Source organism: Aquarana catesbeiana, linkage group LG01 (assembly GCF_042186555.1).
Source record: "Aquarana catesbeiana isolate 2022-GZ linkage group LG01, ASM4218655v1, whole genome shotgun sequence".
Classification (NCBI taxonomy): domain Eukaryota; kingdom Metazoa; phylum Chordata; class Amphibia; order Anura; family Ranidae; genus Aquarana; species Aquarana catesbeiana.
In genome coordinates, this window is record NC_133324.1 from 873060619 (window position 1) to 873081039 (window position 20421).

A 20421-nucleotide genomic window follows, 5' to 3' on the forward strand; every position below is an offset into this window, starting at 1 on the left:
CCGGTCAATATATTAGTACCAATATGACCAGAAGTTCACTTGTGGTGTGAAAGATGATCCGAGATTAGTCAAAAATCAATCAACGTGATGTATGAGACTTTGGGTCAAACAGGTTTGCTTGGCGAGATGGAGTTCCTTTGCGAATCGAGGATGGGCCTTGCTGGTTCTGCTTCGGTGTGGTGGTATAAGGGTGGTATGATGAGCGTGCTGGGGTGCGTGGTAAAGCAGTCTCAGATTGGTGTTGAGGAGAGGACAGGTGAAGCGTTTCGAGGAGGCGTTGCAGCGATTCTGGAGTGGTGGAGGAGTGTTGCTGCCCCTGGTATGTAAATTGAAGGGAGAAAGGGAAACGCCAGGTGTATTTTATTTGATGCTGTATCAGAATTTGTAGTTGTGGTTTCATGGCTCGTCGCTTAGCTATAGTAAGGGGTGCCAGGTCAGAGAAAAGCTGGTAATTATGGTCTTGGAACAGGAGAGCGTCCTTGTTACGAGCAGCAGTGAGGAGTTGTTCCTTAGTGCGGAAAAAGTGTAATTTAATTATTATATCTCGTGGAGGGCCGTCTTGCTGGCGACGAGTAAGCGCTCTGTGAATTCTATCGAATTCTAGACGTTCGATGGGAATAGAAGGGCAGAGTTCTTGGAAGAGAGCTGTGGCGAAAGATTGTATGTCCTCAACCACTTCAGGGATACCCCTGAGGCGTAAGTTGGACCTACGCGAACGGTTTTCTGCGTCTTCCAGACGTGAAAGTAATGTGGCATTTTCTTCGCGGAGGGCTGCCTGTTCCTGGGCATGCTCTTGGAGAGTAAGCTCTATGTCATCTACCCTTGTTTCCAAATCTGCAGTGCGCTGTCCTAGTTCCCTTATCTCACGTGATAGTCTGTTAGTGATTTGGTCAGAGGTGACTTTCAGGGCCTTATTAAGCATCTTTTCCATGTGTTTCAAAAAGTCAGGCTGTGACATACCTGGTTGTGATGGGGTGGGAGAACCGCTGTATGCTGGATGTGTGTCCTCATCCTCCTCGCTGTCCGCTCGATCAGATCTGGCTGGAGATGCAGCGTGCTGTGCGGCGAGAGCCTTCGCCGCCATCTTGGACGAGGCGCGGGCCAGGGCCTCTTTAATCGGTTTGGACTTGTTTTTGCCCCTGTGTCCCGTTAAAACCATCCCGATTGTATCTCGGGACTTGCGGGAGAGGATCGCTTGATAGCTGGAGCGTCTAGACGGTCCGAGAGCGGTGTAGGGTCTCGAGTCTGCGGCGGGGAGTGCGGAGCTCTAAGAGGAAGCGTCCTCCATGTTAAGCCTCGCGCATGCGCCCCCCCGTCAAACCACATTTTTACGTGGTGAAGGAGGAAATCATAAGACAGTCGGGTCAACATTCCACACTGATCTATCTGGGAACCCCCATACAAATCTTTGCTGACGTTTCATCTTCTACTATCCAAAGAAGAAGATCCCTGAACCCCCCCCCTCACAATTCTTTCATAAATAAAATACTGGTGGGCCTTCCCTTTTGCCCTTAAATTCACATATAAGGAAAAAAAACACTCCTTCACTACTCTTCCAGAGGGAGAACGTCTTCTTCTACAACTCATATTCATCTTGCAAGAAACTTCAATGGACCAAACGGGTGCTACGAAGAGACCTACCCCCACGAGTCCCATCACTCCAGTCTGGAGCAAGACCAAACCCGAACGATCTAAGGACAACAAACTGCCTTAACCTCCTCAAGTTTTGGGGAGCCCTACTCCCATTCTAGGTCTCATTTTCCGGTACAAGGATTCCGGCTGGTTCCTTTGTCAGTACTGAATGTTCAAAAATTGGGAAGTATTTCCCACTTCTTTTTCCTTTTTTATTTTTCTACATGCATATGTTTTAAGTTTTTTCTCTATAATTTAGACTATAACCGTTAACACATGCTTCCCTCTTGTCCTTTAAAAAAATTGGACAGACAGGAGGGTGCAAGCAATGCGACCTCACCCCAAAAGGTCTTTTTTGACTTTTAGTGGTTACTTTACAAAGATGCTCCTACCTCTTAAGCTTTTCTGCCATTTTTTCTAGTAGGTCAGGCTTCTTCTACCATCCTGACCTCCCTCTTGGGAACCCGAGAAGATCGAAGATCGGGGCCACAAGTTATTTACCAATGTTACTTACAATGTTTTATTTTGCCTAATGCTATATTACTTGTTATATATAGATGTGCTGTGGCCAGGGCAGCGCCCAATGCGCCTCCCCCATTCCTTGGATAGGCGTTCTCATAATCCGTGGAGTGGGATGTCTTGCCCTGACATAGGGGGTGGCATCAAGAGGTTTTCAGCAGGCAAGGGGGGATCTTATCGCCCCCCCCCCCCCCCTCGCCTTGCCCCATGGGGCTTATTGTTATCTTTCCTTTTCCTTGTTTTTCTTTCTTTTCTAACCTCTTCTTTTTTCGAGCCAGCCCCCCCCCCCCCCCCCCCCCGGGTTCCCCCCACCTACATGCGCTCCTGGGAACAACCAGCGGAGAGCCACCAGTCGTTCCAAACTCTACTTCCATCAACCCATTAAGATTAGTGATCATAGACACATTGAGCTGCAACACCTTTCTGCTCCATGGTACCTAATTCCAAAGGACCCTCTCCTCTCAGAGTGGTTTCCCATAATACCCAGGATTAAATTCCCAGGAGAAAAGACGCAAAGCCTTTAATGCATACCACTCTGAGAGATCAGACATACTCCTACTACAGGAAACACACTTTCCTAGGCAGTACAATCCCTCCTTTCTGCACCCCAAATTCTTATTCTGTTCTCCAAGCACTGTAAATTTTCCCCACAGCTTGAATATAGACATCCCGAGTGAAGGTTCATCTTGGTTAAAGAGGTCATTGATACCCACCTATACTCATTTGTCTCCTACTATGCGCCCAACAAGAGTCAAACACATTTTTTCAAAGACATGTTAAAAACAGTTGGAACCGATATTGGGTGGTATAGTGATCATTGGGGAAGACTCCAATGTGGCTTTTGATCAGGGACTAGATAAGACTAGACCCCAGCAAACCCAGCTCACTCGCCCACCAACAAGAGTTCTAAAATAGCTAAGAAGATCTCCCAATTGGGTTTGGCAGACAGTAGGAGGGAATTGAATCCCACCAAACATGATTTTACCCACTATTCCTATCCCCATAATACCTATGCCAGAATGTACCATATATTTCTCTCTATTTCTCAAATCCCATGGGCAGTCAAATCCATCATCAGAGATGTTGCTTGGTCCGATCACTCCATTGTTTCACTTCTCCTACATAAAGGACCCACTCAATCTAGGGGATATTACTGGAGACTTAATGAGTTAACCCTCTGCGACCCGATCAGGGTGACCAAACTTGAGAACTCCCTAAAAGAATACTTTACACTAAATAAGGTAGAGGGGGTATCTGAAGAAACACTTTGGGCTGCACACAAGGCCACGATCAGAGGCAAGATCATACAAATAGCTACTCAAATTAAGAAGGAGAGACAAATAGACATTGAGAGATTGGAAAGGGAATTTCTGTCTCTCAAGAAACAATATAAGAAGCACCCCTCAAACTCCCTCCTGTCCCATATGGATGCAACAAGACTAGCATTAAATCTTGCTCTTACCACAAAAGTGGAAAAACCTCCACTGGTCGGGGGCGAAATTCTATCATCAAAGGGATAAGTTGGGCCATATGCTAGCCACTAAACTCTCCCCCCGCCTATGCTCCCACGTTTTCCCCAAAATCCAAACCCCAGAATGCACTTCCACTCTGAACCCTCATGAATAATGGAAATTTTCCATTTGTTTTAGAAGAAATTATATATTGACTCCCCAAAGAACAGCCCCTTTGGCATATCCGAATTTTTAGATAACCTACCTCTGCCTACCTTAAAAGACAGGCATTGAGATTTGCTAGAAGCCCCATTCTCCTCGGAAGAAGTTCTTGAGGTTATTAAAAACTTAAAGAGGGGATCTGCTCCTGGGCCAGATGGATTTTCAGTCCCCTACTATAAAACCTTTGCTAACATACTAGCCCCGCACTTAGTTAGATGGTTTAATAGCATCAGGGCAGCCATCAGAAATTTTTGAGCCCCCTACACAGCTTTAAGCTTGGGCCCCCCCCCCCCGAGCCTGACCAACAACACTCCCCAGGGCTTGGCCACGGGCCATCCTACCGAATCTGCACACTGGCCACCTCACCTGTAAGCACTCACCCCCCTGCAATCCTGTATATATGTCAGCCCCCCTCACACTTGTATATATGTCAGCCCCCACACACCTGTATATATGTCAGCACCCCCACACGCACACCTGTGTATATGTCAGCCCCCCCACACACCTGTATATATGTCAGCCCCTCACACACCTGTATATATGTCCGCCCACACACACCTGTATATATGCCAGCCCCCCACACACCTGTATATATGTCAGCCCCCACACACACACACACCTGTATATATGCCAGCCCCTCACATACACAAACCTGTATATATGGTAGCCCCTCACACAGTGGGGGAATGAATATTCGCTTTCCTAACACTGAACCACCTCTCCGCCAATCAGGTGCTCGGGTCTGTTACCTGTCACCTGATTGGCTGAAACGACAGGCGCCGCAATTGGATGCTTATCAGGAGGAGAGGACGGGAGATGAGGACGGCAGGAGACGCATGAAGGACCCCACATGCCGCCGTCATCCGCTGCCCCACCAAGACAGTGTAAGTGCCGGCCAGACGGCGAGCGGGCAGGGGTCACACTGACGGAATTTAAGAGCACACTGGCGGCATTTGATGGGCACAGTGGCAGCGTTTGATGGGCACAGTGGCAGCGTTTGATGGGCACAGTGGCTGCATTTGATGGGCACAGTGGCTGCATTTGATGGGCTCAGTGGTAGCATTTGATGAGCACAGTGGCAGCATTTGATGGCATAGTGGCCGCGTTTGATGGGCACAGTGGCTGCATTTGATGGGCTCAGTGGTAGCATTTGATGAGCACAGTGGCAGCATTTGATGGCATAGTGGCCGCGTTTGATGGGCACAGTGGCTGCATTTGATGGGCACAGTGGTAGCATTTGATGAGCACAGTGGCAGCATTTGATGGCATAGTGGCAGCAATTGATGGGCACAGTGGCTGCATTTGATGGCACAGTGACAGTGTTTGATGGCACAGTGGCTGTAATTGATGTTTTTTTTCAAAACATTTTTGGGGCCCCGCAAAGATTTTGAGCACCAGCCGCTACTGCCATCACATACACAAACCTGTATATATGGCAGCCCCTCACATACACAAACCTGTAAACAAACAAGGCTCTGGCCCCTCCCCGTACACAAACAGCCCCCCTCCCTTTCCCTCACAGCCCATACTTGTAAAGAAGGTCTTCCTACCTGGTCCCAGCCCGTTTTCACAAAGCTAACATGTTGCTGAGACGCTCAGTACAAATCACATGAGGGGTGCACATGCACATAGTAGCCAGAGGTGGCAGTAAAGAGCTCAATGTCTGAGCTCAGTGACACAAGAACAGCAGAACCTGTGAAATCGTTTCTGTATTGCACAGCACGGCTCTCCTCCACCCGTCCTGCTTTTTTCTGGCCTGGGCGGGCCACTCGGGCATCTGGGCCCCTTTCAGTTGTGACGGCTGTACCCCCCTGGTGGCAGCCCTGAATAGCATGCAGAAAGGTAACCCCCTTGATCAGCAGTTAAACTCAGCCTTCATCTCTGTAATTCCGAAAGCTGGCAAGGACCCGGGAGAGGTGGGTATTAATATTAATAACGACCTTAAGATTATAACCAAAAAAATATATATTTTTTTTTAAATCAGATCATTTTTTATTGAAAAGCAAAAACAAAAAACAAAACTTTTTTTTCCTTTTATGGACACAAAACAGCTTCCATATTTGTTAGGACACATAAGAATCAATGTTAGCTGATCATGCGGTCTATTAAATTCTTTGCTTATACAATAATAACTGTAACGATTTATCAGAAATAAAGATATAATTGTATAATAAGGCAACTGTGGTTGTAGTTCTTTGGTCTCATTACGCATCATGTGTGTCCTCTTCATATCATTCTAACCCTTCTGCTCCTGGCCCTATCAGGGCCACCGAGCAGAGCGGGGCACTGCCAGCCCCTAACCAGCGTGGAGCGGTGTACAGTTTTTACAAACATTAACCATTGGATAAAACAAACATAATCATTTAAACTTCTGCAGGCCCTGGTAATTTCACAATAACTCCCTTCCGGATGAACCATGTAGATGAAACGGTGTTGTCCCCCTTTCTCACATCCCTAGCAAATTTCTCTTGGTACTAAGTTCTAAGGCGGTATAATTACTGGTGTTGTTCTACCCCCTAGGATTCTATTGTGAACCAGGCGTAGTGGAGCCAGTCCAGGGGTGTCCAGCCAGGGATCCCATATAGTCTCAAATTTTATCAGACTAACTCGGTGATTGTATGTAAGTTGAGAGAATCATTAACGGATGTAATCCATTCTGTTTGTGTGGGGGCCGTCGTAGATAGCTATTTTCTATCTAATAAGTTTCCTAGCCAAAAATAGTACTCTAAGAATGGCGATGGGGTGTGTATTGTTCATCTAACCAGCCCAGTAGACAAAGTTTAGGGTCTGTTGTGAGTTTGAGATTCCATATGGTACTGATAGTGTTTATCACTGCTGCCCGATACCTTTGCAGTTTCAGGCATTTCCATAGCATATGGATAAGTGTACCATTATCAACAAGGCAGCGGGGACATATTGGATCATCTCTGCTGTGCCATTTGTGCAATTTCTCAGGTGTGCGATAGGTTCGGTGAATAATGAACAATTGGGTAAGTTTTTGAGAGGAGGATAGTGACACTTTAAGTACATTGTCTAATATGGTATTCCATTCCTCGTCTGAGATACGCCCTCTCCCCATCCAATTCTACAGTTCAAAGTCATTGCTTTAGATACATGACAGAGAAGAGAACTATATATATAGAGGAAATTTGTCCCTTACGGGATGATAACATAATTAGTTGTGTAAGCACCATGGTTCTGGATAGTTCCCAAGTTGAGGTTGTAGCCTGTGCCGCTATAGCGTGCCTAAGTTGTAGGTACTGGAAGAATGAGGTGTTCGGTAAGTTAAATTCAGTGCGAAGTGATTGGAAGTCTCGGAGTATGCCCCCACAATATAATTGTGGAATATCGTTTAATCCGCTTCTTGACCAACTAGAGAAGTTTTGTAGTTTGTTTAGTTCTGGGTAGTTTCGGTTGTTCCAGATACGTGACCAATTTGTGTAGCCGGTGTATTGCAGGTGCTGTTTGGTTTTGTTCCATATTTTATCTATGTGCAGTACATAGTTACATAGTTACATAGTAGGTGAGGTTGAAAAAAGACACAAGTCCATCAAGTCCAACCTATGTGTGTGATTATGTGTCAGTATTACATTACATATCCCTGTATATTGCGGTCATTCAGGTGATTATCTAATAGTTTCTTGAAGCTATCAATGCTCCCCGCTGAGACCACCGCCTGTGGAAGGGAATTCCACATCCTTGCCGCTCTTACAGTAAAGAACCCTCTACGTAGTTTAAGGTTAAACCTCCTTTCTTCTAATTGTAATGAGTGGCCACGAGTCTTATTAAACTCTCTTCTGCGAAAAAGTTTTATCCCTATTGTGGGGTCACCAGTACAGTATTTGTAAATTGAAATCATATCCCCTCTCAAGCGTCTCTTCTCCAGAGAGAATAAGTTCAGTGCTCGCAACCTTTCCTCATAACTAAGATCCTCCAGACCCTTTATTAGCTTTGTTGCCCTTCTTTGTACTCACTCCATTTCCAGTACGTCCCTCCTGAGGACTGGTGCCCAGAACTGGACAGCATACTCCAGGTGCGGGCGGACCAGAGTCTTGTAGAGCGGGAGAATTATCGTTTTATCTCTGCAGTTGATCCCCCTTTTAATGCATGCCAATATTCTGTTTGCTTTATTAGCAGCAGCTTGGCATTGCATGCCATTGCTGAGCCTATCATCCACTAGGACCCCCAGGTCCTTTTCCATCCTAGATTCCCCCAGAGGTTCTCCCCCCAGTGTATAGATTGCATTCATATTTTTGCCACCCAAATGCATTATTTTACATTTTTCTACATTGAACCTCATTTGCCATGTAGTCGCCCACCCCATTAATTTGTTCAGGTCTTTTTGCAAGATTTCCACATCCTGCGGAGAAGTTATTGCCCTGCTTAGCTTAGTATCGTCTGCAAATACAGAGATTGAACTGTTTATCCCATCCTCCAGGTCGTTTGTGAACAAATTAAATAGGATTGGTCCCAGCACAGAACCCTGGGGAACCCCACTACCCACCCCTGACCATTCTGAGTACTCCCCATTTATCACCACCCTCTGAACACGCCCAGTTTTCAATCCATGTACTCACCCTATGGTCCAACGCACCTTATTTTGTACAGTAAACGTTTATGGGGAACTGTGTCAAATGCTTTTGCAAAATCCAGATACACCACGTCTACGGGCCTTCCTTTATCTAGATGGCAACTCACCTCCTCATAGAAGGTTAATAGATTGGTTTGGCAAGAACGATTCTTCATGAATCCATGCTGATTACTGCTAATGATATCATTCTTATTACTAAAATCTTGTATATAGTCCCTTATCATCCCCTCCAAGAGTTTACATGCTATTGATGTTAGGCTAACTGGTCTGTAATTCCCAGGGATGTTTTTTGGGCCCTTTTTAAATATTGGTGCTACATTGGCTTTTCTCCAATCAGCTGGTACCATTCCAGTCAATAGACTGTCTGTAAAAATTAGGAACAACGGTCTGGCAATCACCTGACTGAGTTCCCTAAGTACCCTCGGATGCAAGCCATCTGGTCCCGTTGATTTATTAATGTTAAGTTTCTCAAGTCTAATTTTAATTCCGTCCTCTGTTAACCATGTAGGTGCTTCCTGTGTTGTGTCATGAGGATAAACACTGCAGTTTTGGTTACTGAAGCCCCCCGATTCACTCGTGAAGACTGAGGAGAAGAATAAATTCAATACCTTTGCTATCTCCCCATCCTTTGTAACCAGATGTCCTTCCTCATTCTTTATGGGGCCAATATGGTCTGTCCTCCCTTTTTTACTGTTTACATACTTAAAGAATTTCTTGGGATTTTTTTTGCTCTCCTCCGCTATGTGTCTTTCATGTTCTATCTTAGCCAACCTAATTGCACCCTTACATTTCTTATTGCATTCTTTATAAATTCTGAATGCTGTGGATGATCCCTCAACCTTGTATTTTTTGAAGGCCTTCTCCTTTGCTTTTATATGCATTTTTACATTGGAGTTAAGCCATCCAGGATGTTTGTTCGCTCTTTTAAATTTATTACCCAATGGGATACATTGGCTAATGCCCTTATTTAATATGCTCTTAAAGCAAACCCATCTCTCCTCCGTATTCTTTGTTCCTAATATTTTATCCCAATTTATGCCTTTTAGCAAGGTTTGTAGTTTAGGGAAGTTGGCTCTTTTGAAATTCAGTGTCTTTGTGTTCCCTTCATGTCTCCTATTTGTGTGATTTATACTGAAACTAATTGACCTGTGATCGCTGTTACCTAAATTGCCCCGTATTTCCACATCTGTTATCAGGTCTGTATTGTTGGTAATCAGTAGATCTAGTAATGTTTTATTTCTAGTTGGTGCGTCTACCATCTGACCCATAAAATTGTCCTGCAAGACACTAAGGAGTAGTGTGGGGTATTGGGTCAGTGCTCCCAGGTCACCTGCCTCTATGCATTCCACAAGTCCATCACCTGAAATCTGGGTGCACATGATGTTCCGAATGGGGTCGGAGGGCTCAGGACGCCATAAAGTAATAAAATTGAATTGGTACCGCTAGGCCACCTGAGTGCTTTGCCTCCTGTAAGGTTTCCAACTTAATTCTTGGAATCTGTTTTCTCCATATCAATGTACGATAGATAGTGTTACACCTCTTATATACATGGATAGGGATCCAGATAGGGGCATTGTGGAGTGCATATAATATCTGTGGGCTCCAGATCATCTTTATTAAGTTGCATCTAAGTTGTTGCATCTAAATGTGTGTATCAATTCCATAAGTTTTACCAGGGATTTAAAAGTGTCACCCAAAAACAGAAGTGCATCATCGGCGTAAAGTGCCAATTTGTCTTCCATTTCACCCCTTTTAAATCCTATTATTTCTGGGTTCCCCCTTATGGCAAGACCCCCTTATGGTATTATTTCTGGGTTCCCCCTTATGGCAGCTGCCAGAGGCTCTATGGCTAGGGCGAAAAGTAATGAAGAGAGGGGGCAGCCTTGCCTAGTTCCCCTGTGTAAGTCAAAGGAAGGTGATAAGGTGTTATTTATCCTAATGCAGGCTTTTGGCGCTTTGTACAATAATTTGATCCAAGAAATTATATTATCTCCCAGGTTAAGCTTTTCTAGTATTCTCCATAGGTATTCCCATTCAACGCTATCAAACGCCTTAGCGGCATCTAGCGAAAGGATAGCTCTTTGTCCCTGATTATCAGTGGGTATTTGCATATTGAGATAGAGGCGCGGGAGATTGTTTGCCGTGGATCTGTTTGGTATGAAGCCAGATTGGTCCAGATGTACTAATTTAGACACCACCTTTGAGAGACTCATGGCAATGACTTTAGTAAGGAGTTGGGTTTATCAGGTTCTTTCCCAGGTTTTAAAATAACTACCACTACTGCTTCATACATGGATCTCGGCAAGGAATCTGAGTTAAACGCCTCTGTTAGTGTATGGAGTAGCTCCGGTAGGAGTATTCCTCCAAATTTTTATATAGTTCTATTGGCAGTCCATCATTACCCGGGGCCTTTGCGTTTGGAAATGAGGCTAGTGCGAGTTGCAGTTCCTCAAGAGTAAGAGGAGCATTTAAGAGTTTCCTATCTGTTTCCTGAAGCTGGGGTAGAGTGATAGTGTCTAGGAATTGTGTTAATTCATCTGCAGGGTAAGACACCTTAGAGGAGTATAAGTCCTGGTAGAAGGAGCAAAACTCTTTCAGTATGGAAGGTGTATCAGTGACAGTTAGTGTTGATGATGCTGTAATGCTAGGTATCACTTGCAGTGGTTGTTGTCACCTGGCTATCATGGCCAGCATGTGGCCAGTTTTTTCTCCCTCTTCAAAGTATGTTTGAGAGGTAAAAAATCTTTTGTTGTCAGCTTGCTGTAGATGTATAGTGCGGTGGAGTTTCTGTGCATCTGTCCATTACCTCTAATGTTCAGGCGTGGAAGTTTGCAGAAACAATTCCTCTGCTTTCTCCACTGCCTGACTAGCATCCCTTGCCCACTGTCTGCTTCTAGTTTTAATTGTATTAATTTCTTTTATGCACATCCCTCTGACGAATGCTTTAAGAGTATCCCATACCACCCCCGGTGCAGCCGAAGGTTTATTGGTTTCCAGAAAATGTTTAATATGCATCTGCATATTATCTGTGTCAGTGAAAAGCTGTAGCCAAAAAGGGTTAACCAAAATATTATTAATAACGACCTTAAGATTATAACCAAAATATTAGCCATCTGCCTAGCTTCCTTCATCAGTCTCTACATTCACAAGGACCTGGTCGGCTTTATCCCAGGAAGACAAGGCCCAGATCAAGTGCGGAGGGCAGTGGACATTATCTCCCTACTCCAGTCAGGATGGGATGTGGGCCCTCGCCAGGGGGGCATGCTTCTCTCCCTCGACATTATGTCTCCTAGCCCTACCTATTTGCTTCCCTGCTTCATTGGGGTTTCGGGGAAAAATTCATAGGAATTATCAGTGCCCTTTATTCCTTTCCAGAAGCGAGAATTAGATTTCAAGGACTCTATTCTGACCCGCTCAGAATTGCTAGAGGCACCAGGCAGGGATGTCCCCTGTCTCCCCTAATTTTTGCAATTGCTATAGAATCCCTAGTAATGGCTATCTTTAGTAACCAAGATATTCGGGGCATTCAGTGTGGAACTCAAATACACAAATGTGCCCTTTTTGCGGAAGATTTACTCCTCTTCATAACCTCTCTGGTCACGTCCCTCCCCACAGCTTGTAAAGTTTTGGATACCTTTGCTATAGTTTCAGGCTTAAAAGTCAATCTTTTTAAATCCCTAGCAATGAACATCTCCTTACCCCCCACATTAGTAGAGAACTTGAAAAACTCTTTTCAGTTCCCTTGGAGTGACTCGACTATCCGCTATTTGTGAATCAACCTCACATCTAAAATAGAACATCTATACGAGGCAAACTATCCCCGATTTTCCGACAACTCAAGCTTGACTTAAAAAAGTGGGTGCCGTTAGAGATATAATCATGGTTGGGCAGGATCAACTCAGCTAAGATGACACTACTCCCTCGCCTTCTTCATCTGTTCCAAGCCCTCCCCATTCTTATTAAAAAAGACAAACTAAGATCTTTCCAGGTTAAAATGGTAAAATTTGTTTGGGGTAAATTGGGCTATTGCTTTGCCCAATTTGTCCTGTTTCACCCGAGGACCAGTGGGGGGCCCTGGGGCGCACAAATTTACTCTTGTACTTCCAAGCAGCTCATTTGACAGATTCTCCCACCTTAACTGTGGATATTTGCAGCTCTTCCAAAGTTACCATGGGCCTCTTGGCTGCTTCTCTGATTAATGCTATTCTTGCCCAGCCTGTCAGTTTAGATGGATGGCCATGTCTTGGTAGTTTTGCAGTTGTGCCATACTCTTTCCATCTTAGGATGATGGATTGAACAGTGGTTCGTGGGATGTTCAAAGCTTGCAATATTTTTTTTATAAACGAATCCTGCTTTAAACTTTAAACTTCTCCACAACTTTATCCCTGACCTGTCTGGTGTGTTCCTTGGCTTTCATGATGCTGTTTGTTCACTAAGGTTCTCTAACAAACCTCTGAGGGCTTCACGCTGTATTTATACTGAGATAACATTTCACACAGGTGGACTCTATTTACTAATTAGGTGACTTCTGAAGGCTATTGGTTCCACTAGATTTTAGTTAGGGGTATCAGAGTAAAGGGGAATGCATACAAATGCATGCTACACTTTTCAGATATTTATTTCTAAATAAATTTGAAAACCATTTATCATTTTCCTTCCACTTCACAATTATGTGCCACTTTGTTTTGGTCTATCACATAAAATCCCAATAAAATACATTTACGTTTTTAGTTGTAACATGACAAAATGTGGAACATTTCAAGGGGTATGAATACTTTTTCAAGGCACTGTATACTCCCAGGTTCTGTTATATGGTATGAGGAATTTGCAATTATAGCTGACAATATTGATAAGATTCAACGGCATCCTGGTTTACACTTTTGTAATGTAGCTTAGAAGGGTTTAGCTACTTTCTTCTGTATAAACTACATTTATACATACATACTGTACATATGAGCTACATTCAAGCATTCAAGGAGATCTATAGTGGTTTGTGGTATTTTTTTTCATTTTTTTCCTTTTATATGTTTTTCAGCATAAAGGTTTCTAAGCTGAATTTGTATCCGATTCATATATATTTATATATATATATATATATATATATATATACCTCTGTTTTACAATTAAATATTTAACACAGGGTACACACATTACTTTGCTATCTCAGATAAATAGATTTCTAAAGAGAGGGCACAGAATATGTTTTTTTTTTTCTTTCAAATTGTTTGATTGCAATTCCATACTCTATCTGAAAGGAGGATTAGAGGGGGAGGAGTCATTCCCTTGACTTATTCACTTGGCTTGTGTTTTTAAATTTCAGCTTGAGCTACTAAGCTTTGTAAACAACAGGAGGTAACGAGAAACTGTAAAATATGCAACGATGATCTAAAAGTTCCTAATAGCTGCATATGAAAATAGGAAATATTTTATTTGTTGTTGCTGCAGCCGTATTCCAAATATTAGAGTAGGTTACTTATTTACAGTTTTTTTTTTTTATTATGTTTGATTTTCACAGCTTAAATATTTACAAATACTTGCAATTTATAATCTCAATGCGTTATTATCTTTAAGATTTTGTAGAAATTGTGTAAGTTATGTTGTGTTTCTGCACTAATAATATTTTTAGTGTATTTGTATAAGAAATATTGTTTTTATAAACATTTGTGCAACTATCGCAGGATGTTTAAAATCAGCAGCACCATTTTTTTTTCAATGGGGCCAGTCCTTTCGGAAAATGTACATCTTTGGGGGTATTTTAGGAACTTTAAGTAAAAATAGTAAAATATGATAAAAAATGAAAAATACCAAAAATAGTCTGGCCAACTGAGGTTAAAAGTGGAAATTAGGGCCCGGCAGCAAAAGGGTAATGCTGTTGTTGCACAGATGCCTTCCCCCACCTAGGAAACCACTGAAAATATACTTTAATTGATATGATGTTTTATTATGAAAGTGATTGTTGGCAGTTTTATATGAAACTGCTATATATTGTGTTATAAATGTTGTAGAAAATAATGATAAAGCTGTGTATGATTAATCGGTTTGTTTATTAGGTATTAAACTTCAAGTATTACTTAATAAATGTAATTTACTATATCATCAGAGTTGCCATTCTTTGTTTTATGCAGTAAAATGAGAGACTGAAATCATAAAATTAGTTTAGTTGTGTCAAGAACAGATAAACATATTGCAAATTCTATGCTTGCTTGAAGTATCGTTTTTTTTTTGTTGTACATACCAAAAGCAAACCAAGAGGAGTGCTTAAAAATGGGAAAAATGGAAAGAAAATGGAAAGGTTCAAGGCTAGAGTGAAGCATAATAAATAGCAAACACAGGGGATGTTTGTCCCTTCTACCTCTGCTATTTTAACAAGGTATACTGTAGTTTATTTTAGAGAGTACATATTTTTAGTTATTATTGCATTTTTTTACATTTCAATTCTTTCTTTTGTCATATGTTTAAGATGGTATTCCAATGATAGATTCTGCGTCTAGTTATCTATAGTTGGGATTCAATCAGCATCCTTGGTGCCAGCTGGCAGACTGCATTGTGTTTAGTGAGTCCTTATGAGTCTCAGCTGACCCATAAATGTGTGTAAAAATATACTCAAATCTGGTTCAGATATTACAGACGCTCTAGTATTTTCTTTTCCATTAAGCCCTTCTGCCTTATGACTCTATGCACCTACCATACAGTTGTCCTCAGATTTTTTATGCAGGGACCATAATTTATTGACAATTAGAAGAAGTTATTAAAAAAAAGTAGATTTCCAAAATGAGTCAATGGGAATAGAAAGACTGGCAGTGTTCAACCCCAGGGGACGCAATTGAGAAACGCCAACCTTGAATGTAAGGACAAGGCAAGCAGGTGGCCAGATTGCCAAGTCAAACAATCAAGGACAAATTAAGAACAATTGATGCCCTAGCAGAACCCAACAGTGGTGCCCCCCTCTGCCTTCCATTGCTTAAGTTACAGGACATTTGAGGCCCAATTCACAAAACGAACACACAGGAAAGTATACAGGGAAAGTTATTTTCAGTCCAAAGAGAATTGAAATTTACAGCCACATGGCTAAATTAGATAGCCGTATCCTTATGTTAAAGCATTGTGAATTAAGACTTTTGAAATGCTAGAAGCCGCGACTATATTTAATATAATTTTTTATACACTAAATATTTAGCTGTAATTGGGAAAACAGCTATATTAAATATAAACCATTTTTAACACTAAATGGAATATAATCAAATGATGTACCTCTAACTGAAGAAAAAAATGCAAATTTTTAATACTTTTTAGAAATCTTTTAATATATTATAAAGAGAAAAATATATTAAGAGTTCTTTTTATTTTATAACTTTCACAAAAACGTTAAGGCAAAATATAATCTGAAAATATCTCAAACCAAACAATTAAAATGTAGTCACTTATTATGCCAAAGAAACCATGTATTAACCAGTTCCCGATCGGCTCACGCAGATATACTGCGGTAGAATGGCTCCCCTGGGCGAAATCCCATACAGGTACGTCCTACCCTTTTTCGGCCACCAGAGGGCGCGGCACCGCTGCATGGTGGGGGACCCGAGGCATGTGGCAGGCAGGCACAATCGCCGCTGGCCACGCGCAATGCCGTGCACAAGCGCCAGCATGGAGATTTGTGTGTGTAAACACACAAATCCTTGTGCTGTCAGGGAAGAGGAAACATATAGTTTGTTCCTACTAAGTAGGAAAAACTATATGTCTCCTCTCCTAGTCACTCCCATCCCCACACAGTTAGAACACACTGAGGGAACACACAGTTAACCCCTTGATCGCCCCCTAGTTTTAACCCCTTTCCTGCCAGTGACATTTACATAGTAATCAGTGCATTTTTATAGCACTGATCGCTGTATAATTGTCAGTGGTCCCAAAAAAATGTAAAAAGTGTCCGATCTGTCCGTCACAATGTCGCAGTACCACTAAAAATCGCAGATCAACGCCATTACTAGTAACAAAAATAAATAAATAATAAAAATGCCATAAAAATGGCATAAATCTTTCCCATAGTATGTAGATGCTATAACTTTTGCACAAACCAATCAATATACGCTTATTGCAATTTTTTGTTTACCAAAAATATGTATAAGAATATATATTGGCCTAAACTGACGAAGAATTTTTTTTTTTTCTTTAAATTTGGGGGATATTTTGGTAAAAATTATTGTTTTTCTTTTTCAAAATTGTCGCTCTTTTTTTGTTTATAGCACAAAAAATAAAAAATACAGAGGTGATCAAATACAACCAAAAGAAAGCTCTATTAATGGGAAAAAGAGGATGCAAATTTCGTTTGGATACAGCATTGCATGACCACGCAATTGTCAGTTAAAGCGACGCAGTGCCAAATTGTAAAAAGTGCTCTGGTCAGGGAGGGGGTGAACACAAATAAGGACAATTATAAAAAATTGAATTAATGTTGAGTGTGGCAGTGAAAGAGTTAAGAGTGTGAAATCTAGGGGAAAAAAACTGTGTGGTGCCCCCCTTCCTTTGGTGCTTATTTTGAGTAATGGTTCATTCAAGGCTGCAAACAACGCAGAGCTGACAACGGGAAGCCTGGAACTGAATAAGCACACCCTCAAGAGACAGTGAAAGGGTGAATGGGAAACCCAGCCTAACACAGAAAGTATTGAAACATCTCATGCATTAGTGAGGATGTCTGCTGTGCATGTGAGTATTACCAGATACACATGTACTTGTGTAAATGCACACATGTACAAACCTAACAAAGACATACAGTAAATTTTATTAGGATATATGCATGCATGGGTCTGCATGGAGTCAGAACTGGAGGAGGAATGGCTTTTTGAATTGTTTGTAAACCTAAAACAACAAAAGCCATTTATTGTAATTTCTTGTGATCCCTTAAATAATAATTTTATCAAGCATCTCTTTATCCTGCCAGCAGCCTGATCTTTCTAGATAGCCATGAAAACAAAAGCTAAAGGATATTTCTTGGCTTACAAGACAGTGTACTGATGCACAGCATCCTTTACACAATCCTATTCAGCTTGTGATTAAACTGGCAGTAACGCCTACTGGCCTGCCCATGGCTGTAGGCTGACAATTGCTCCTGAGATCTGTGATGCCATTGAGCATTGTTTCAGTCTTTACTCTCAGCCCTCAGATCTGGGGGAAGAAGATAGAGCCTAGCGGTCATGTGATCACTGATTTAAAAAATGGTACTTATGGTAATTTTTTATAATGTTTTAAATAAGGCAGGTTTATGGAGGGCTAAAGGATTACTTTCTTTACAGGCACTTTAAGGATAAGAGGAGCAGTAATGCTCAGTCACTAGGCAGCACAGCTTATTCAAGGTGTGTCTAAAAAGTTTGATGAATGGTATCAGAAAACATACCGGAGACAATGGTGGCCAGGACCAACAGTCAGCGCGAATCTCCTTAATGGGGACACAAACAGCAATAAAAACCTAACAAAATTTCTAGACAGTACATGTTCTATCCACAACAAACACAAACTTTTGGCTTTTTATGCATTTTTCATACATTTACACAAATGGGCCTGTCAGTAGCATTACAAGTCTGCATGAATTAATTCCTGACATGTCACTATAAACAAAACAGAAGATACAAACAAATTACCTTTATTGGCCTTCAAAATAATCGCCATCCTTAACAACACACTTTTGGCAACGTTCATAAAGCTTCTGGAAACCGTCAGCAAAGGCCTCTTTAGAAATCTATCACAGAACTGCTGTCACAGATTCTTGGATGATGCCATCATTGTTGAAGAAGGTGATCAACATTGTCTTGACCTTGGCCTTTTGCAGGCGACTCTTTTTGGGTTGCGGGAAAGAAGGTGAATGCCATTCCATCAAATGCTGTTTGGATTCTGGATGATGTGATGATGGGTCACAGAAAGGAGGGATCCTGGTCACACATGGTAATGAAATCTCCAGAAGTTTCCATCCATTTTGCTTTCTGTCCGTCTGTCAGCTTGTGCAGCACAAACTGGGAACAGATCTTGCGCTCGCTCAAATCTTCGCAGAGAATGTTGCGCACTGTGTTATTGCTAATGCCCAATTTCTCTGCCATCAATAGCAGAGTCAGTTGCCGATCTTGTGCCAGTATTTGTCGCACTCGCTTGTTGACGGCCAACATGAACGTGGCTCATCCTCAGTCATCTCCTTCCTGTCGTGAAAACATTTGAACCAGTAGTAAACACATTTTCTGCTCACGGCTTCCATCCCATACACTTGCACCAACATTTCATGCATGTCTGTCATCGTTTTACCCAATTAATAACAGAACTTGATGTTCACTTGTTGCTCCATTGTACTGTGACCCTACTTCTCAGACTGACTATGTTTGTCTGCCCGCAGTGGGTTTATCCTGATGGTCACATGTACTCCACGCTAGGTGGCACTTTTCGACGTGTCTCTGGAATAGCCATGTGCATGCTTGCGCACCTGGCCCATGTTCCCCTTGATATATCGGCCCATTTGCCAAACTTTTTAGCCACACCTTGTAAATCTAACAAGCAAATATGAATGTACATATTGTACATACAGTAATTACGCTGTACATACTATACCAATAAACAAGGTTATTTGTAACATGAATGAATATGATTTCATGCAATAAGTGGACAACGTTCACATATTTTAGCTAATTATACCATTAAAAAGACAATAAATTAAATATAATATTTAGTCATTTATTCATGTAGCCACATTCTCAGTGACATCATACCCACCTTGAATGATATCACATATGTTATATTTCAGCAAACCATACATCCTTCTGGATCCTGCCTTATATAAATTGACATAAGGACACAAAGTGAAAAAGGAATTATGGGGAAAGAGAACAGATTTATACACAATCATGGAAAACCAGTGTACTTGACAAACATTAATTATAATTTTGGACAACCCTTTTCCAATCTCTATAGCATGTCTGAAACAATCTACCAAACTTGGGCTGGTTCTATTGACTCCTTAAAATAAAAACGAAAAGTAGACATAGGAAAATAGTTTCTATCAACAAGGCTAAATAAAGCCACAAAACAATATTTTGAATAGTAAAAAAAAAAACAGTAGCGGACACGATTTACCATTGTTATGTTTGCTTTTCCCTGTGAGAAAACTATATAAGCTTTATTCTGCATCATTTATCTGTCATATGTAATATGGAATTTTGTTTTAAAACACACAAGCAAAATCGACAATAAAAAAATTTTTTTATTGTTTTTGCATAAGAATTCCTGGTAAGAAACTTGACTGCGGGGAACCGGTGTAAACATTTTAAAATACATGCATCATATAAAATATTAGTAAAACATATTTCTATATTCTTCATATGTATATTACATGTGAAACTGTAAAAAAAGGTTGAAACTGACATTCCATTTAATATCAGAAGAAGTTAAGATGGAAGGGTGTACAGTGGTTGGCTGGGCGAGAGTATAGTGGGAGCCAGATGTGGGCAAATTGACAGGAGATCAATGGGGGGGAAGCTATGGAGGCAGGGTGTTACAGCTCCTTAAATGTATCGCAAACACCTCTCACAGTTATATATCCTGCTTGGAGTGCATTATACTCCTTTCAGATTACATAAAATAGGCCTACTGGTGGACCCCCTTTGTCCCAAGTGTGGGAGGGATCGTGGGGATCTGGTTCATATTCTATGGTGCAGCCCCAAGCTCCATAGATTCTGAGACACCGTCCTTCCTACAATCAATCAGACTTTCCAATTGAATTAATCTCTGGATCCCTTATTTTCTATCCTTGGTATTTTAGATATGGTGATTTCTGCCACTTTTGTTAAAGAGGCTGTCTCCGGGGCCTTATTTCAGGCTCGTAAAGTGCTTTTGATGTATTGGAAAAGTTATTTGCCCCTGTCCCCACAGGATTGGATTACCAATATAAGTACCACCCTTTGCTTCATGGCGGTAACCCTATGCATGCGCGAGGCTCCGCTCCTTTCTCCTGGTGGCCGGGGAAGGAGGAGGGTGGAG

General features: G+C 41.8%; 1 protein-coding gene across 2 annotated transcripts in view; it reads left to right on the top strand.

The window, feature by feature from the left end:
* Positions 1-20421, top strand: part of CLNK (cytokine dependent hematopoietic cell linker) — a 258741-nt gene that overhangs the window by 174264 nt on the left and 64056 nt on the right. The gene's annotated exons all lie outside the window — the stretch shown is intronic.